Consider the following 19,601-nt stretch of genomic DNA (forward strand, 5'->3'; position numbering starts at 1 on the left):
GAATCGAATAGGTCGGGTGCGTCTAGACTGACAAGATTTTGCTTGCGCAAAATCTTGCCACCTGTTTACACTGGCCACGAGTATTTGCGCAAGAACACTGACTGTACTGTACAAAATCAGTGGTTCTTGCGCAAATACTCCGACTCTCCCACTCAGGGGTAAGCCCTCTTGCGCAAGAGGGCCAGTGTAGACAGCCAAGTTAATTTCTTGCACAAGAAAGCCCGATGGCTAAAATGGCCATCGCAGCTTTCTTGCGCAAGAGAGCATCTACACTGGCACGGATGCTTTTGCACAAAAGCAAATCTTTTGTGCAAAGGCACATGCCAGTATAGACGCTCTCTTGCACAAATACCTTTAACAGAAAAACTTCTCCGTTAAAAGTATTTGCACGAAATCATGCCAGTCTAGACACAGCCATAATGATCAAGAGATCTCTTTCCTGCCATCCATCTCCACCATCTGACAAACAGATGCTAGGGACACCATTCCTTACCCGTCCTAGCTAATAGCCATTAATAGACTTAACCTCCATGAATTTATCTAGTTCTCTTTTAAACCCTGTTCTAGTCCTAGCCTTCACAACCTCCTCAGGCAAGGAGTTCCACAGATTGACTATGTGCTGTGTGAAGAAGAACTTCCCTTTATTTGTTTTAAACCTGCTGCCCATTAGTTTCATTTGGTGGCCCCTAGTTCTTATATTATGGGAACTTTTCCTTATTCACTTTCTCCACACCACTCATGATTTTATAGACCTCTATCATATCCCCCCTTAGTCTCCTCTTTTCCAAGCTGAAAAGTCCCAGTCTCTTTAATCTGTCCTCATATGGGACCCGTTCCAAACTCCTAATCATTTTAGTTGCCCTTCTCTGAACCTTTTCTAATGCCAGTATATCTTTTTTAAGATGAGATCACATCTGTACGCAGTATTCCAGATGTGGGCGTACCATGGATGTATATAAGGGCAATTGGATATTCTCCGTCTTATTCTCTATCCCTTTTTTAATGATTCCTAACATCCTGTTTGCTTTTTTGACTGCCGCTGCCCACTGCATGGATGTCTTCAGAGAACTATCCACGATGACTCCAAGATCTCTTTCCTGATTAGTTGTAGCTAAATTAGCCACCATATTGTATGTATAGTTGGGGTTATTTTATCCAATGTGCATTACTTTACAGTTATCCCCATTAAATTTCATTTGCCATTTTGCTGCCCAGTCACTTAGTTTGGGGAGATCTTTTTGAAGTTCTTCACAGTCTGCTTTGGTCTTAACTATCTTGAGCAGTTTAGTATTGTCTGCAAACTTTGCCACTTCACGGTTTACCCCTTTCTCTAGATCACTTATGAATAAGTCCTGGTCCTAGGACTGACCCTTGGGGAACACCACTAATTACCCCCTCCCTCTCCAGTCTGAAAATTTACCATTTATTCCTTCCCTTTGTTTCCTGTCTTTTAACCAGTCCTCAGTCCATGAAATGATCTTCCCTCTTATCCCATGACAACTTAGTTTACATAAGAGCCTTTGGTGAGGGACCTTGTCAAAGGCTTGCTGGAAATCTAAGTACACTAGATCCACATGTTTGTTGACCCCTTCACAGAACTCTAATGATTAATAAGACAGGATTTCCCTTTACAGAAACCATTCTGACTTTTGCTCAATAAATGAAGTTCTTCTACGTGTCTGACAATTTTATTCTTTACTATTGTTTCAACTAATTTGCCCAGTACCGATGTTAGACTTACCGTTCTGTAATTGCCGGGATCGCCTCTAGAGGGCAGCCAGTTTGCAAGGGGAGCTGGTTTTTAAACTGTCTCCCCTCGCAGACCAGCTCCCACCTGGCACCCTGCGCTGGTGCCTCAGATACAGAGGCAGCAGTACAGAGTGGCAGGGGACTCCTCGGCAGTGGGGCTGGAGCGCACTGGGCTACCGGCCCCACCTGGGGGACTATAGAATAGTCGAGTAACCGATAAGAATTCACGAGGTTCATCGACTATTCAGTTAACCGATATTTAACATCTGTACTGCAGACAGTGACATTGGGGCAAACAGAAAAGAAGGAATGTTGACAAATGCCACAACCCAAAGACGGAAGTGCATGGAACGCTGGGATGGAAAGCAATGCATCCTGGGACACTGAGCCCAGACCCAGGATGTGATGTGATTGACTCCGCTTTCCCACAACACCTTTCGGCAGAAGGCGAAGAGCTTAACTGCGGGATCGCGACCCACATTGCATTGTTCTTGCTGTCAATGTGACTTCCCCTGGCATGGGCGCTTGATGCTGATCGAGGAAGACACCGGGAGCCTGCAGCAGTGGTCTCCTTCAAACCCTATTGGATTGTCGATCAAATCGGCAGTGAAAAAACTCTGCCAGAGCAGACACAGCCGGAGCAGTTTTCCCAGACCCCAGGAAGAGCTCCAAAGCTGGTCTCTTTCACCAACCCGAGTTGTTCCAATGAAAGATATTTCCCCATCTACCTTGTGTCTCTAGTGCCCGGGGGCCAGTCCTGGGACCAGCCCAGCTACAACAACACTGCAGACACCAGCCATGTGATTTGTACATTAAATCTTTCTGGCTCCCAAGCCGAAGTGTAGATTCTTTTCTTACAGCACACGCGATGAGCTCATCTGCAAGAAATTAGCCTGAGAAATCAGCTTGTTAGAGAAAGCTTCTAGGAAAGCGGAGCTGCCCTGGGGGGATTCGATGGCCTGCACAATTTTCAGTGGTTTTGTTAAACCTCAATTGCTCCTCTCCCCAGTGGGGTTACACAACTCGGAGCCAGTTCTCCTCCCCCCAGCCCCAGCTCGCAGGACAGCGAGCCAGCACCTGGCAGGCTCCTCAGGGGACGGGCACGCAGTTCCCGAGGGCTCCAGTTTCGGTGCGAAGGCCCGTTCTCTCCGGAAGTGATGTGGAGACTGCGTAAGGACGAGCTTGCTGAGCTGCGGGCGGGAGGCCGGCCAGGGCTGGAGTCAGCCACGCCGACGTGGGGCAGAGGAAGGCAGGCGTCAGACGTCCTCGCCTTCTGCGACTGTCTCTCCCTTCCCTGACGCGGTGGCGCACAATGTGGGGCAGCATCTTGCCCTCAGGCCCACCCCACCAGCAGTGCCCCCGGCACCTCTGCGGCTGCAGGGGAGAGCGCGGTCGTCACCAGCGAGGTCCAGAAGCGGGAATAGCAGGAGCCCATCAGCTCCCTGCAAGGGCTGGCCCGGGGCTCCCCAACACCTTGGCTGCCTCTGGAATTAAATCCAGTGTGAAACGCCGAGCTGGCCGGTTCCTGGGGCTCTTCACTCTGCCGGAGCCAGGCTAGCCCGGCTCTGCATTTCCAGGGGAAGCTCTGGGGAAAAGGGGGTACGGCCACAGTGCAAGAGCGCACACCGCTGGGTCCTCTCTCAGCAGCAGGGTGTGCCTGGCTCTTGGCACGCGCACGGTGGCATCCCCCCCTCACGGCCCGAGTCCCAGCCAGGCAGAACAGCACCCCCTGCTCAGGGAGCACAGGGCCCGCTCCCCTCCGCTCCCACTAGCACAGCGAGGCAACTGCATCCAAGTGCTCCCCATGGCCCCCCCCCCAGCATCCCAGCTCCACAGAGCCCCCGGCTCTGGGCTCCCCCTCTAAACAGGCACTCGGACGCAGGGATGGGAAGGGAAAACTCACGGCAATATTTATCCAGACCAGAGCAAAAGGAGGGGGCTGACTGCTCAGCCCTCCCGGGGGGCTCTGCGCACGGCCCCGCTGCCCCATTGCTCGCCCAGTGCCGCCCCCAGCCCGCGAAGCAGCCATGGGCGTTCCCAGCTCCTCCTGCCAGTCGGCCTCGCGCGGCAAGTGAGTTTGAAAGGCCAGCAAAGCCTGGAAATAACAGCACGTGGTCACCAGTGCGTACGGGACGGGCCGTTGCTGCCTGCAGTGTTGCTGTGGCCACAAGGGCAGCGAGTGAACCCGCTTTGGGGAGGCTACCTCCCCGGCCCCCGCGAAAGCCCTGCCCTGAACTCCCCTCCCCCGATAAAAGGAAACGATCTGAGGGCCCCTGCACAACTGCAGAAGCCCTTGCCTGCTCACCCCAGTCACATCTGGCCACACTGCCCCCCCAGCCCCCCGATCCACTGCCCCCCCCCCAGCACCAGTCCAAGTCTGCACTCCCCTCGCCCCGAGCACCAGGCCAAGCCAGCAGCCCCTCCAAGCGCCGGCTCCTCCTGCCTTGAAGGCCCTGCCCTCGGCGCCGAGCTGCCGGCTCTTTGCGTTGCCACCCTGAGGAGGCAGGATGCAGGAGCCGCAGGGACCTGTGGGGTGGCGGCTGGAGTGGAGCAGGCAGTGGGGCTCGTGGGGAAGGGGTCACTCTGCTGACCCCCACATCCCTCCTCCTCAGGCTGGGGAGTGAGGAGTGACACGGAGAGCCAGCGGCTGGTTTAATGAGGAGGCTCAGCCAGGCACTGCTAGGGCTGGCGGCTCGGTTGAGGGGGTAGGGCCTTCCCTGGCCTGTTATACCTGCCCCTCAGGTGCGGCTGTGTTGTCCCTCTGATCCCCCAGCTATACAGATAAAACGACGGGGCCTAACGTAGCTGTTACCACTCACAAGAGCGAGATCTTGGCTAGTTCTCTGGAAACATCCCCACGACGTGCAGCGGCCGTCGAAAATCGAAGTGAATGTTGGGAGTCACTAAGAAAGGGACAGTGGAGAATATGACAGAAAATATCAGATTGCCTCTATATAAGAGGCAGATCTTCCTTTTACAATTTCACCTTTACAGTGGTACTGACTGCCAGTGAACGTAATGAGTAATACTAACGGAGCAGTATGGTAACAACAACTAAACAACTGCATTGACTTATTTTGTTCAGAGGGATCCAGCCTCAACCTACAGGATTCTAAACATTTTCCACCTTCAAGATCACCATCATTTTCTTTCGTTTCAGAGCTACCTGCCAACGACAGGGTGTCGGTCACATCACGTATGTCACATCGCACAGTATATCGCCTGCAGCAACAGGAAAAACAAACCTCCATCATTCAGAAACAACCAGAGATAAGTATCAGAGGGGGAGCCGTGTTAGTCTGGATCTGCAAAAGCGACAAGGAGTCCTGTGCACCTTATAGACTAACAGATGTATTGGAGCATAAGCTTTCGTGGGCAAAGACCCACTTCATCAGATGCATGTAGTGGAAATTTCCAGAGGCAGGTATAAATATTCAGGCTAGAATAAGACTAGAGATAACGAGGTTAATTCAGTCAGGGAAGGTGAGGCCCACTTCTAGCAGCTAATCTGGAGGTGTGAACACCAAGAAAGGAGAAACTGCTTTTGTAGTTGGTTAGCCATTCACAGGCTTTGTTTAATCCTAAACTGATGGGCTGTGTCAGCAGTGCCTCTCTGCTATATACGTCGGCCAAACTGGACAGCCCCTACGTAAAAGAATAAATGGACACAAATCAGATATCAGGAATGGCAATATACAAAAACCTGTAGGGGAACACTTCAATCTCCCTGGACACGCAGTAGCAGATTTAAGGTAGCCATCCTGCAACAAAAAAACTTCAAGACCAGACTTCAAAGAGAAACTGCTGAGCTCCAGTTCATCTGCAAATTTGACACCATGGCTACGTCTAGACTGGCAGGATTTTCCGCAAATGCTTTTAACGGAAAAGTTTTCCGTTAAAAGCATTTGCGGAAAAGAGTGTCTAGATTGGCACGGACACTTTTCCGCAAAAGCACTTTTTGCGGAAAATCGTCCGTGCCAATCTAGACGCGCTTTTGCGCAAAAAAGCCCCGATCGCCATTTTCGCTATTGGGGCTTTTTTGCACAAAACAAATCTGAGCTGTCTACACTGGCCCTTTTGCGCAAAAGGACTTTTGCCCAAATGGGAGCAGCATAGTATTTCCGCAAGAAGCACTGATTTCAGACAGTAGGAAGTCAGTGTTCTTGCGGAAATTCAAGCGGTCAGTGTAGACAGCTGGCAAGTTTTTCCGCAAAAGCAGCTGTTTTTGCGGAAAAACTTGCCAGTCTAGACACAGCCCATCAGTTTAGGATTAAACAAAGACTGTGAATGACTAGCCAACTACAAAAGCAGTTTCTCCTCTCTTGATGTTCACACCTCCAGATCAGCTGCTAGAAGTGGGCCTCACCCTCCCTGACTGAATTAACCTTGTTATCTCTAGCCTTATTCCGGCCTGCATATTTATACCTGCCTCTGGAAATTTCCACTACATGCATCTGATGAAGTGGGTCTTTGCCCTCGAAAGCTTATGCTCCAATACATCTGTTAGTCTATAAGGTGCCCCAGAACCAGAGATAAGTTTGTGATAAGACCAAACAGGTTACCAAAAAAAAAAAAAAAAAAAAAGATAATCAGTGAAAAAAAATTGCCTGGTTTGTTTATGCAACAAACTCTCCTTTCTAAATGATTGAGAACCCACACTTCATTGTCATGGCGCAGTCCACCCAAGAGAGCAGATGTTGCAGGCAAACTGCTGGATTAAAGTGTATGAAAGAGAAATTGAGCCATGTGCAAAAAGACTAGAGGGTAAAATTGTTAACCTGAGTCTTGATGGGAAAAGCAATGTCCACAATGATCCTCTTATGTTTGCTTGTCTGACAACAGAAGAAGGGGGTGTCTTCGTTACAGAAACAATCGATACACCAGGAAATACACACCCAGCAGAATACTGAAATGTAGCAGTAAATTCCATAGCAAACTCTGGGAAAAAATTCAAATGACTAGTACACAGCTTGGTGACAGACAATGTTGCAAATGTATCCAAGATGAGAAGAAATTTAGAAGAGAGTTCCAAGCTAACAACATATGGTTGCAGTGCTCATTTGATGCACCTCCCTGCCAAGGCTTCAGTGTTCCAGAAATAAAGGCTAATGCTGTTGAAACTGCAAAATACTTCAGTAACAAGCATTTTGCAGCAGCTGCTCTGAAAGACGTGGGAGGAGCCAAGATAACTCTCCCACAAGACTAGCGATGAAACTCGGTAGGGGATTGTTTTGAGCTCTGTAGCAAGAACTGGCCTAATCTGATGATAGTTTGTGAACAAAATTGTGAAAAAACAGATGGCACCGTCACAGCTAAAGGTCTCACCGTTGAACACGTGCTGAATACCCGGAAGCCTATTGCTGTAGCCTTGAACAAAATGCAGGGAAATTGCTGTTTTACTGCTGTTGAAATTTGGAAGATCTGAGTGAGACCGTAAAACGAGAAATATGCAAATTACAGAAGCATTAAAAAACCCCAAAGGGACAAGCACGATCTCCAGCTCATTTTCTTGCAAACATTCTCAATAGTCGGTGCCTTAACTGCTGCCAAAGAGGAGCTGGCTAGGACATAGGCATCCAGCAACCCTCCCTCCGTAATGCCAACTAGCATAAACATCAGCGCTAAGGGTGAACCAATCAAGAAACAGACGCTTGCCGATGATGTTCTAAAGACAGTCTCATCAGTGAACTGGGGGAAGCCACTGAAGCACTCGGATTCAGAGACCGCTGAAGTGCTAATCTCACTTAGCAGCAGTAGCCTTTCTGCACTGGCAGAAGAAAATATTTTCTCCCTTTGGACTAATTCATTCCAAACTGAGAAATCGTTTGGGACTTGAAAAAGCAGGAAAGCTTGGGGGTCCCCCCCCCCCCCGATTATGAACAAGCAGGAAAACAAAGGTGAAGACGACTGAGTGAGCTGCAGAAACAAGTATTTTACATGTCTCTGCTCCCTGGCTCCTCCTCTAGATACACCCCAAGCAGCTGATTATCCACACAGGATTTGAAGGTGGGCAAACACCTCCTCACAAGACTGTGGAGTCGAACAAAGAGAAGGCTGAGGGGTGGCTGGTAAGTGCTGGGAAACACGTATTTTATAATGGAACCGTCGTTCCTGCAGAAAAAGGTACAACAAGATCCACTGTCTGGAAGCTGAAGCTAGCCAAATTTATGCTGGCAGGAAAGCGCACGTTTTCAAACAGCCAAGGGTAATTAACCTCTGGTCCAGTGCACCGGGAGTCAGGGAGGGGGAGAGGTGAGTCTCTCATCACTGGCCATCTTGTGTCCTGAGCTCCGGTCTAGGAATTATTTGGGGAAGATCTGCAGCCTGTGGAGGTCAGATTCTATCATCCTAATGGTCTTTTCTGTCTGTATTCTCTGTAAATCTATGAAGGGACCGCAGGAGTATTAGACAGCAAGAGGAAGAGCAAAGAAACCTGCCGCCAGTGCAATGCAGTCGTACCCCTGGCGATTCTCCAATTCTGCAGCTGGGGAATCTCCTGCAGAATTCAGCTCTCAGACCGATTTTCATTAAAGGAAACCTTTCGAGCCGGGCTGGTCACAAAGTGAAAAAAACCCCAAACAAGCAGCAAAAAATGCTAAATGTCAGCGTTTTTACTTTTTCACCTCTTCGGAAAGGGAGCAATTTGTTTGGATGGATTTTGAAAATGTTCAAGATTTCAGCAGGTCCTTTTTGCATGTTTGCTGCCAAGAAGACTAAAATGAATGACACCCCAGATCCCATTCTCCCTTTCACTTTTCCAGTTTTCCTTTGGCCACTTTGTGACTTTCCAAATGTCTCAACTTTAGGAAAATGATCAGGAGTTAGACTTTCAGAAGCTCATTTGACCTTTTGCCAGTCAGTAATTTCTTCCAAAGTTGGAGGCATTTTGGAAGTCACAGAGGGTCAAAAAGAAACATGAAGAAAAGAAAATGTGAAAGAAAAAAAAGTCAAACTCCGATCATCAGTTGTTCAGTGGAAAAAAATGCAGGGAAAAAAGACGAGATAAAGAAGACATACCCACAACAATGAAAATCTGAAATTGAGTTTCAACAACAACAAGGAAAAATTTTAAGAAGCAAAAGCTTTTGGTGAAAGTTTTCAGTGTAAAACAAAAAAAAAAAAAAGCCTTTTTTGTCAAAAAAAAAGTTTTGGATTAAAAATTCCAACTAGCTCCAGTTTCTCACTCCCACGGTTGTGAGGAAAACCTTGGAAAACAGGATCAGGAGGACCGACATCAATGGAGCCACCTTGCTGAATCTGCCGGGAGAGCTTGAAGCTCTAGTGCTGAGCAACGTGAACTGCCCCAGCCGCCTCATAATGGAGTTACGGAAGTGTCGCAGCAAAACGAGCAGCACCGCTCCTGCAGCACCGACCGCACCTTTTATATTCACATTTTAAGTCAATACTGAGATTTCTAGTTAATGGTTCTGCCACAAAATCTCCAGCCCTCCCCCAGGACGTCAGAGAATCCAGGGAGATGCGGGAGATTCCAGGTGCGGCTGGCGGAGAATGGCATGGGCCTGCCTTCCTTGCTTTTTTCTCTTTTACCTTGGCCTGTCTGCACACTCTGTGGTGCCACGGAGCCGCCACGGCAGAGCTGTCTGCATGCTGCTAATTCTGATCAATGGTGACTCTGGCAGCACCCACCGTACCAGGGGTGGTCGGGTCCCTGTTGTGCCGCGTGCTGTACAAACGCAGTGTCCCTGAGCCCAGCTCGGTTCCTGAGGGGGACTCCGTGCGCCCATCTGGGGGTTGCCGTGGCATACTGCACAGGCTCCAGGCATCAGTGGCACGCCGCTCTCCGAGCCATGCAGATCAAGCCAGCTGGCCTCAGTGGCCCGGCACCGTCCACATCCCATCCCGCGGCGCTGCTGGTGCCCAACTTGCGCCAGAGTGCACATCCCTGCACCAGAGGCACTGGCCTGGCCTAGCAACGGTGGGCCCCCTCCGCAGCCATTACATCATGACAGTGAAACAGTGACACGAACGCCCAGCGGTGCTCACACCGTCCCAGCCGCGCCCTCCCTTCCCCAGTGGCGGAATCTGTCTGCCCCCCCCCGGGTTCCCTCAGTAGCTGAGCTGGGGCTGGCCACAGAGGGGGAAGGAGCCAGACTAGCTGGCCTGGGAGCAGAGGGGGAACGAGGACGGAGCTGGGCCTGGAGGTGGAACAAGGCTGGAAGCATGGTGCTTCCTCCCCATCCACCATGGGAACTGGCCTGGCCCTGGCTGCTCCGTGCCCCCCCCATCACTCCTACACAGCCCCCAGGGGGGGCACACCCCACAGTCTGGAGGTCACTGCTCTCAAGCGTCCTCCCCTGCTAACACACGGCATTTCAGCTAGCAGGGAATTTTGCCTCTCTCACCCAGTCAGCTATGACTGCCAGGCCTGGGGGGGATCTCTTCTCTGCCCTCACTGGGTCGTTAATGGGGGTCACAGACTGGTGAGGGCAGGGCACAACTGGAACAGTGAGAGCATCACTGCTCCCCAGGCCAGGAACAGACTTACAGAGGGCATCTCAGCCCTTGGGCGAAGCCACAGTTCACTCCCCACCAGGGTTACCAATGGTCTCTCCACCCCAGGAGTTACGCCTGCCCCTGCCGCTCGGCTTTCCGGCTACGGCCAGTCCCAAACTATCGGCCTTCCTCTAAGGGTGCATTTACACTGCACCATTTCGAGATAACAACGCGAGCGTCTACACGGCCATCCTGTTATTCCGAAATCTGTAACCCTCATCCTCCGAGGAATAACGCCTCTTCCAAAGTAGAAAACAGGACTATGCAGCATGTTAGAGACTAACAAGATGGTTTATTAGGTGATGAGCTTTCGTGGGCCAGACCCACTTCCTCAGATCAATTTGTGGAAGAAAATTGGCACGACCAATCACAATTTGATGTGAGGAAGTGGGTCTGGCCCACGAAAGCTCATCACCTAATAAACCATCTTGTTAGTCTTTAAAGTGCTACATAGTCCTGTATTTTGTTTCAGCTACACCAGACTAACACGGCTCCATTTCTATCACTCTTCCAAAATAGCTATTCTGAGATATAGCAGCAGTGTAGGGTCCACATGTGCCTTTTCGAAACAGCCCTTCTCCGGGGCCATTCTGAGTTATTCCTCCACGTGCTTCCCGGGCTCTGCACCGAGATAGCGCGTCTACACTAGGGCAGGCTGCCCCGGACTCATTTGGAGCCTTCCCCGCAGTGTAGACACGCTCTTTCAAAATCAGCTTTCAGAATAACTATTCCGGAATATCTCATTAGGAAATTAGCGGGCAGAGGAGAGGTACCCTAAGAGTCCTCCACAGCGCCTCTCTCTCGCAGCCTCGCTCGGCCACCAGTTAATCAGGGGCGGAGGATAACCAACTTCAGCTTTCCCTTACTTTGCTGGGGGTGCTGACCCCACCACAGTGCCACATCGGTGCAGTGGGTTCAGGGGGGTGCTCCGTGCTACAGAGCTGCAAGCATCCCCCCCCCCAAAGGGCGGGGATAGGGAAGGGGGACAAAGAATTGGGGGGTCAGGATCCAGCAGAGGACATGCTGGGGGGATGCCAGGGTCTGAGAGCAAGGTGGGGGCACTGAGAGCCAGAGGGAGGGTTCAGGAAGGGCATGGAGGGAACAGAGTTCAGGGATGGGGCGTCAGGATGAAGGAGAACAAGGGGGAGGGGACATTAGAATCCAGGAGAGCAGAAAATGAGCCAGGCTTTCCTTTTTCTCCGTTTCCCTTCCCCTCACTCTCCTGCAGTGCTGACCGGCCAGCCCAAACCATGGCCCAGCTGATGCCAAATACACTGTATTTATCTTGTCCCCTCCCCCCCACATGCCTCCCACCTAATTTTGCTCCTCAGGTTGCTATGGAGGCCCCGCACTGACACTAACCACAGAGATGGCACCAAACACCGCGGGAGTGAAGATGGGTCCCCGGGATTTGGGCCGCTAGATTTTATCCTGTGCCGTGCCAATTGTGTGCAGTGCTATCTGATTGCCCAATTAATCTCAATTTAACCTCCCTAATCAGAATGGAGTCAGTACTAAGCCAAAGGCCATCGATGGGGCCAAATATGCTACTCAGACTCAGTCGCCTTTATTAACTAGACAGAATCCCGTCTCGGTTTGGTTACCAAGACCTGTTTTTTATGAAGCCGTGTTGACGGGCACTCAGCGTGATGCTGGCTTTTCGCTTAGTGGCAAGTATCAGTGGCTCTCAAGCAGGGGCACGTGCACCCCTCGGGGTAGGCAGAGGTCTCCCAGGGGTACATCAACTCAGCTAGCTATTTGCCTCGCGTTCGAGCCAGCTACAGAGAAATCACTAGCCAAGTTGGCGCGCACTAAACTTTCATATAGGCAGTGACTTGCTTACGCTGCTCTATAGGCAATGCACTGAAATGCAAGGACCATACTGATAGTCCAGTGGATTAGTGCAGGGTGCAGAGTCAGGGATGTGTCAGTTAACAGGAGCTGTGACACTTCTGTGGTCTTAGGTCTGATTTTGTAAGCAAGTCGCTTTTAAGGGAGGTGGAACTGGGGGGTTCCCAACTTCCAAGTCCCATTCAACTGCTGCAGGGGGACCCGGCCAGAGCCACTGGCTCATCTCCAGCGGTCACTTCACACTGAGCGAACCGATGTCAGCCTGGCAGCCTTCAAGTCTGGGAGATGCCGAGAGTAACTCGAGCACTAGTCGGAGTGCACCGGCCTCAGGAACGTGCCCGTCTCAGCTACCTCCCGCACCCCGCCCCGCCGGCCCCGGCCCCGGCCCCCTCTCCAGGCGCTCACAGCAGCCTAACTGCGGGACTCTTCCTCGCGGGACTCCGGCCAACACGGGCTGGCCCCAGGCCCCGGCGCAGCCAGGCCCATCCGGGCAGCTCACGGGGCGCTCCAGTGGACCCCCCGCAGGAGCCCGGCGCCCACCCGAAGCCAAGTCCGCTCACGCCCCGGCCAGGCCAGGGCCGGGGGCGCTGCCCGCGAAGTTTGGGCCCCAGCGCTTGGTGGCGCAGCCCGGCCGAGGGGACGGGACTCGAACGGGGCTCGCAGCGGAGCGGCCGCCCGGCCCGGCTCCGGGGCCAGGTCTCCCGCTCGGAGCGCAGGGCAGGCGCCGCGCTGGCTCCGCTCCGCGGCGCGGCCCGAAGCGGCCACGCGGGGCTGCCCCGGGGCTCCCCCGCCGGGACGGGCCGGAGCCAGCAGCCCCGCGCCGCGGCCCCGGCCGGCTCCACCAGGGGCAGAGCCCCGCAGCCCGGCCGGCGCCAGGTCCCCGAGACCGCAGCCCGCCCCGAGCGGCTCCGCGGGCGCCTCCTACCTCGGGCCGCGCCCCGCAGCGCGCAGTCGGGGCCCCGCTCGGCGCGCTCCGCACTTCCCGGGGACTTTTCGCTTCTCTTCTCCGCTCCCCCCGGCGCCCCCTTGCAGCACATCCCCCTTCCGGCGGGCGGGCCGCTCTTAAAGCCACAGCGCGGCCCTGGCTGCGGCTCCGAGGGGCCGGCCGGGGGTCCCAGCGCTCGTGCCGAGGGCAGCCGTGTGGGGCGCACGGGCCGCAGCAGGGCCGAGTTAGGGTGCGGGCTGGGCCGGGGTGCGAGGCTGCTCTGGAGGGCTGGTCCCCCGGGAACCCGCTCCTGGGGGGGGCTGACTAGCCCCACTTCATTGCAGGTTCCATCCTTGTCATCGTCCGCCCCCTCCGGCCTCAGAGCGGCCTCTTGCCCCTGGGTTGACCAGGAAAAAGGTCAACCCGGGTCAGTGGAAAATCCCCCCCGGGCCTCGCAGTTGGGCTCCCAAAGGGCCCGTGTAGACGCCGCCTGGCTGGCTTTCAGGAGGCGGGTTTACGCCACCACTAGGAGGAACCCTCCTGGCCCTGCGTGTAGGAGTCAGACACACTGGTGCCTGTGTGGAGGTGCCACCAGGCCGGGGCGTTGCCAGCCCTTCGGAGGCTAGCAGGGCAGCTCCAGGCAGCGGGATCCACTGGAGACCCGGGCCAGGGCCGCAACGCGAAACTCAGCAAAGAGAAAGCTAAGGGGCTAGGCTTAGGGAAGCCAAATCCCCTGCACGAATATAGAAGGGGGCAGCAGCAGCGGCGGTAGGGGGGGACGTCGTATCAGCAGGACATTTCTAGCTGGAAAGACACCATCCTGCCCCCAGGTCCTCCTGGAGCTGCCTCTCCTCCAGCTCTGTCTGGGGGGCGCCCTGCAGGAGAACAGGGCTGGGGGGGAGGGACACTGCTGCTGGAGTTCTGCTCCTTGCCCTGCTGCCTGCCCCGCCCAGCAGGGAAAGGAGATCGCAGGTAAATGGGGAGCGGAGAGGAAGAGCATGGGAGCCCCAGGCTGGTGGCAGGGTGGAATCACACACAGGGTCACATGCCCCCCGTTAGCTGGTGTGGCCCCCATATCGGTATGAGATGTATTGTACCTGCACCACTGGGGAAAACTGACCTGGCAGCCACACCACTGAGCCGGATCTGGGAGCAGTGGTGGACGGATCCCCCTCGACACGACTCCGCCAGGCGACGCGGTTGCAAACAAAGCACGTGCAGGTGGGGGTTGCTTTAACAGAGGCATGCAAGCCAGGGGAGTGAGGGCACTGCCCTAGGCCGTGATGGCCAGGCCTAGGCTGGAGTACCGGGGCCAGTTTCAGACCCAAGAAAGGGTCCAGCGGTGAGGCACAAAGTGGATCAGACTCTGAGACGGAGTCTGGGTGCAGGCTCTGGCCTGGGGCAAGGGATGGAGGTGCTGGGGACAGGCTCTGGGTGAATGACAGCTAGGTCTGCTCATGCAACTAATGCTAGAGCATCACGAAGAGCAGCCTTAACCTGAAGGGAGGTTCCAAAGAGGATGGAGAGAGGCTGTTCTCAGTAGTGACAGATGCAGAACAAGGAGCAATAGTCTCAAGTTGTGGTGGGAGAGGTCCAGGTTGGATATTAGGAAAAACTATTTCACTAGGCGGGTGGGGAAGCACTGGAATGGGTTCCCTAGGGAAGTAGTGGAGTCTCCATCCCTAGAGGTGTTAGTCTTGGCTTGACAAAGCCCTGGCTGGGTTGATTTAGTTGGGATTGGTCCTGCCTAGAGCAGGGGGCTGGACTTGATGACCTTCTGAGGTCTCTTCCAGTTCTATGGTTCTATGATTAACAGCCCTTGGCTACGACTCAGCAGCCTTAACAGCCTTTGGCAGCACTAACAACACGTCTGACGCTTCGCATTTGTACTGAATGTCAACCTCTTTACGTCTCCAGTTTGGGCAGATCATTCCGAATTCTAATCCAGTGCCCCAAAGTGCTTGCAATCCCTCCCAGCTTGCGGTCACCTGCAGACGTTATACGTGTACTCTCTGCAGACGTTATACGCGTACATCATTTAAGAAGACACTGGCTAGGACCAGACGTCGGACAGATCCTTTGAGGACTCTACCCAGTGTGCCCTTCCCAGCTGACTGAACCACTGGTAACTACTCACTGATCATGCGTTTCCAACCAGCTATGCACCCACTTTATTGGAGATGCATTTAGGCTACATTGCTCTCGTTTATTTATAAGAGAGTCCATATCAAAAGTCTTCCTAGAGCTTAAATGTGTCACATGGACTGCTTTTCCCCATTCACAAACCTTTTCACTTTGTCAAAAAAGGCTATTAGGTTGGCTTGACGTGCTTTGTTCCTGACAGACCCATGCTGTTATTTATCACCTTATTATCTTCTAGGTGCCTGCAGTCTGATCGGTTGTTTGTGCTATTAGCTTTCCAGAGACCAAAGTAAAGCTGACTGGTCTGTAAGTCCTTGGGGCAGGCTTTAGAGAGAGGTAATGTAGCTGCCCTTTCCCAGTCCTCGGGCCCTCAAAGATAAACACTCACGACTCAGAGATCTCTTGGGCCACTTCTTTAAATATTCTAGGGCAGTGGTTCCCAATTTTATTTGGCCCTGGAACCCTTTTGAACTCAAAAGAATTTTGTGGAACCCCTGAGCGTGCGCACAGCGCTGAGTAGTGACATCATCGTCCCCGCTCTCTGGCTAAGCTGGCATTACACCGGGATGCGTACAGTGGCAAACGCAAATGAAAATTGTTTTCAATAAAATCAATAAATGAATGAACATTCCGTTCCATTGCAATCATTCAGGCTGTAATGGAATTTTCTCACGGAACCCTTATTTTCACTTTGTGGAACCCCGGGGCTCCGCGGAACACCATTTGGGAAACCCTGTTCTAGGGAGTCTTGTCAGGCCCTGCCAGCTTCATGACAACTGATCTCAAGTCATCATCAACCCTGCGGCTGTCGGAGCCCCTTCTCCTGATGAGAGTATAAGGCCCCTGTGCTGCTCCGTACACCAGCGTGCTGATCGGGGCAGCAGGTTTGCAGAAACTTGGGTTGTGCCCAGAATGCCCAGACCCTGCTCCACTCAAACTCCCTCGGCCCCCTCCTGCGTAAGGCCCTGGGAGGGAGTTTGGGTGCTGGGTGCAGCAAAAGGGTGCAGACTCTTGGAGGGAGTTCAGGTGCAGGAGGGATGGGTGCAGGATCTGGGATGGAGTCTGGGGGCAGGCTCTGGCTTGGAGGGGGGGTGCAGGAGGAGGCCCTGGGGGCAGGCTCTGGCTTGGAGGGGGGGTGCAGGAGGAGGCCCTGGGGGCAGGCTTTGCCTTGGAGGGGGGGTGCAGGAGGAGGCCCTGGGGGCAGGCTCTGGCTTGGAGGGGGGGGTGCAGGAGGAGGCCCTGGGGACAGGCTCTGGCTTGGAGGGGGGGTGCAGGAGGAGGCCCTGGGGGCAGGCTCTGGCTTGGAGGGGGGGTGCAGGAGGAGGCCCTGGGGGCAGGCTCTGGCTTGGAGGGGGGGTGCAGGAGGAGGCCCTGGGGGAAGGCTCTGGCTTGGAGGGGGGGGTGCAGGAGGAGGCCCTGGGGACAGGCTCTGGCTTGGAGGGGGGGTGCAGGAGGAGGCCCTGGGGGCAGGCTCTGGCTTGGAGCGGGGGGTGCAGGAGGAGGCCCTGGGAGCAGGCTCTGGCTTGGAGGGGGGGTGCAGGAGGAGGCCCTGGGGGCAGGCTCTGGCTTGGAGGGGGGGGGGCAGGAGGGGGCCCTGGGGGCAGGCTCTGGCTTGAAGGGGGGGGTGCAGGAGGGGGCCCTGGGGGCAGGCTCTGGGAAGAAGCCCCTGTGCCCCTAGGCCAGTGTTTCCCAATTTTATTTGGCTGAGGAACCCTTTTCAGCTTTTCAAAATTTCAAGTAACCCATAGGTTTGTCAAGCAAAAAAAATGGGGGGGGGGCGGGGGAGGAGAGAGGGACCCACCAATTCATGACCCAAGACCCCCCCCATCTCCTTTCTGTGAGGCCTCATCCGCTCTGTTCCCCTCCTCTCCATCACTTGCTATACCCAGCCCTTATACTTGTCTCAACCTAGTGAGTGAGATGTGGGGTGGGAATGAGGGATTTGGGTGTGGGAAGGGGTGAGAAGTACAAGCTCTGGGAGGGAATTTGACATCCCGCTGGGCGCCAGAGGGAGGGGACACTTGTGCGCCCGGGGCCGGCGCCCCCCCCCCCAGAACGCGGGCGGCCAATCTGCAGCGCTCCTGGGGCCAGCGCTCACCTTCAGGGAAGGTCGCGCACGGCAGGGACGGGTCCAGGGGAGAGACGCTCTGGGGCCAGGCTGGGAGGACGCACGCGCGGGGTCGGGACCAGCTCCATGCTGGCTAGCCGGCTCTCTCTCTCTTTTTCAGAGGGGGCAGGGGAGCGCCGGCTCCTCGCGGAACCCCTCGTTGTGCTCCGCGGAACCCCAGGGAACCCCAATTAGGAAACACTGCCCTAGGCCATTTGTCCCTGAAAAACTCCAACGTGCCAGCTGCACCCCAGCCTGTCAAAAGCCACCTCCGCTGCCCCCTGGTGGTGGGCTTGGGACATGGCGAGTTTTGTGAGATTCACTTTTCCTGCAAGTTTCCATGGACCTGATTTGGCATTGGACGCTGATCCGCCCCACCCCCGCCCCCGCACGAGGGATGTAAGAGTGTTGCCGTGTACATGGGTAACCAATGAGCATGAGCTAATCGGTCACCCCAACGGCTACGCGCAGCTCCTGGGGAGACCCTGCCACCCCGCACTGCTGTCTCTGATAGGGCAGGAGCGGGGCGGCAGGCGAGAGAGCCTGTGCGTGCCAGGAGTTGGCTTTGCTTCCGGCGCTCACTGACTCCCAGGGAGCAGCTGCCACCTCACATGTAACCACTGACATTTTCCACTGTGTCATGGTTAATCAATTACACGCGTTTTAACATCCCTACCCCGCCCCTCGGAGGGAGATTGCTGCAAGACCCAGAATAAGGCATTGGCAACGCAATTAGCATTCGCCAGGCAGGGGAGGGCCCCTGTCGAAACTGCAGCATACAGAGGCTGGGGAGAATTCTGACCCTGAGGCCATGAATCCGAAGGGGACGCAGGGCAGAACGGAGTCAAGCGGGAACACTCAGAGCTGACTGCGCTGGGACAAACACCACAAGCCAGGACGGGGCCTGGCACAGGGAAGAGACAAACTGTAGACACGCCAGTCTGCAGGCACCCGCAGAGCACGGGGCACCAGCTTGCTGACCAAACAAAACCCAACACCCTTGCCCCAGCCCAGGGTTTTGGATGCGGGGGACACTCCAAGATTCTGGAAAGCGGTCGAGGGCTGCACTCTTCCATGCTATTAATGGAGATGCAGAGTCTGGGATGGAGGCTGGGTGCAGAAGGGAGCTTGGGGTAAGAGACTGGGGTGCAGGAGGGAGACTGGAATCTAGGAGGGAGTTGGGATGAAGCAGGCGGCTGTGACCTAGGACGGGACTGGAATGCAGGGGTTTGGGATATCACCTGAGGTAGGAGATCAGGGTCCAGATCTGGGTAGGGTTGCCAGTCCGGTATTTGAGCCCTCTGCCTGGTAAAAAAAACCCAGACAATACTGGACATGCGCAGTGTCTGGTATTCTCTGATTTTTCCGGCTGGGCACTGGACGGAAGCCTGATGAGGGCAGCCCCGCTCCCGCCAGGCTTCTGTGCAGCTGGGAGGCGGGGTTGTGATCGCAGCTTATCCCGTGTCCTTTTTTTTTGCTCGACCAAAAAATACCGGTATTTTTTAGGAGACCATCTAGCAACCCTAGATCTGGGAGGGGGTGTGAGTGTAAGAGGGGAACATTGGGGTGGATATGCTGGGGTGGGGGGAGGAAAGGGCTGGGGTGCCAGAAGCAGGCCGTGGCCAAGAGACTTACTTGCCAGCTGCCAAACTAGCCTGCCTGCCTGCAGAGCTCAAAATATTTCCCAGGCAGCCAGGGGCCATGTGCTTCATGAATATGGAGCCCAGAAGAGGGGGTGTGATTCTTCTTAGCTGCCTGTTATTCTAACACGAAGTTCCCATTGGCTAGTTTCTGCCAGAAACCGGCCAATGGAAATGTGCTGGGGTAGGGCGGCTCCTAAAACTTCCCCCCTCCCCTCCAGTTTCAAAACAGAAAGGGAGCCCTGCAGCCCGTTTCTGCAGGGTACATGGGGCTGCTGGGGAGCCTACCTGGGGGTGGCTTCCCGGATGCCTCCGCGGGCTGGATTTCCATATTTTGCCAAGGCCTGCCCCAGCCCTTCTCCGAGGCGCCACCCACTCACTCTCTCCTTCTCCTCCTCCCTCCCTCCCTCTCTTCCCCACCCTCACTACCTGGGTCATTTTCATGGGCCATGGGCGAGTCTCAGGAATTCTTTCTGGGAGCAAGGGCCCATGCCGCCACAGCAGATCTTCCTGAAAGCAAATGAAACATTTCTCACTTTTAAGTTGGACACTGGCACGTAAATCCAAGATGTGGTCAGAACCAGAGTTGTTAGCACTAAAAGGAAAGCAATAGGCATTGGTAAAACTCCAGGCTCACAGCGGTGAACTCCCCACTAACGGCGTGTCTGCACTT

General features: G+C 54.5%; 1 protein-coding gene across 1 annotated transcript in view; it reads right to left on the reverse strand.

Moving 5' to 3' along the window:
- LOC102458614 (discoidin domain-containing receptor 2-like) overlaps positions 1 to 13,169 on the reverse strand; it is a 60,484-nt gene extending 47,315 nt beyond the window's left edge. The window contains exon 1 of the mRNA XM_075905943.2: positions 13,040 to 13,169. The gene's annotated coding sequence lies outside the window, so the exon portion shown is untranslated. The remainder of the gene's footprint in view (positions 1 to 13,039) is intronic.
- Positions 13,170 to 19,601: the final 6,432 nt, after the last annotated feature.

Source organism: Pelodiscus sinensis, chromosome 23 (assembly GCF_052426305.1).
Source record: "Pelodiscus sinensis isolate ZL-2025 chromosome 23, ASM5242630v1, whole genome shotgun sequence".
Taxonomy (NCBI): domain Eukaryota; kingdom Metazoa; phylum Chordata; order Testudines; family Trionychidae; genus Pelodiscus; species Pelodiscus sinensis.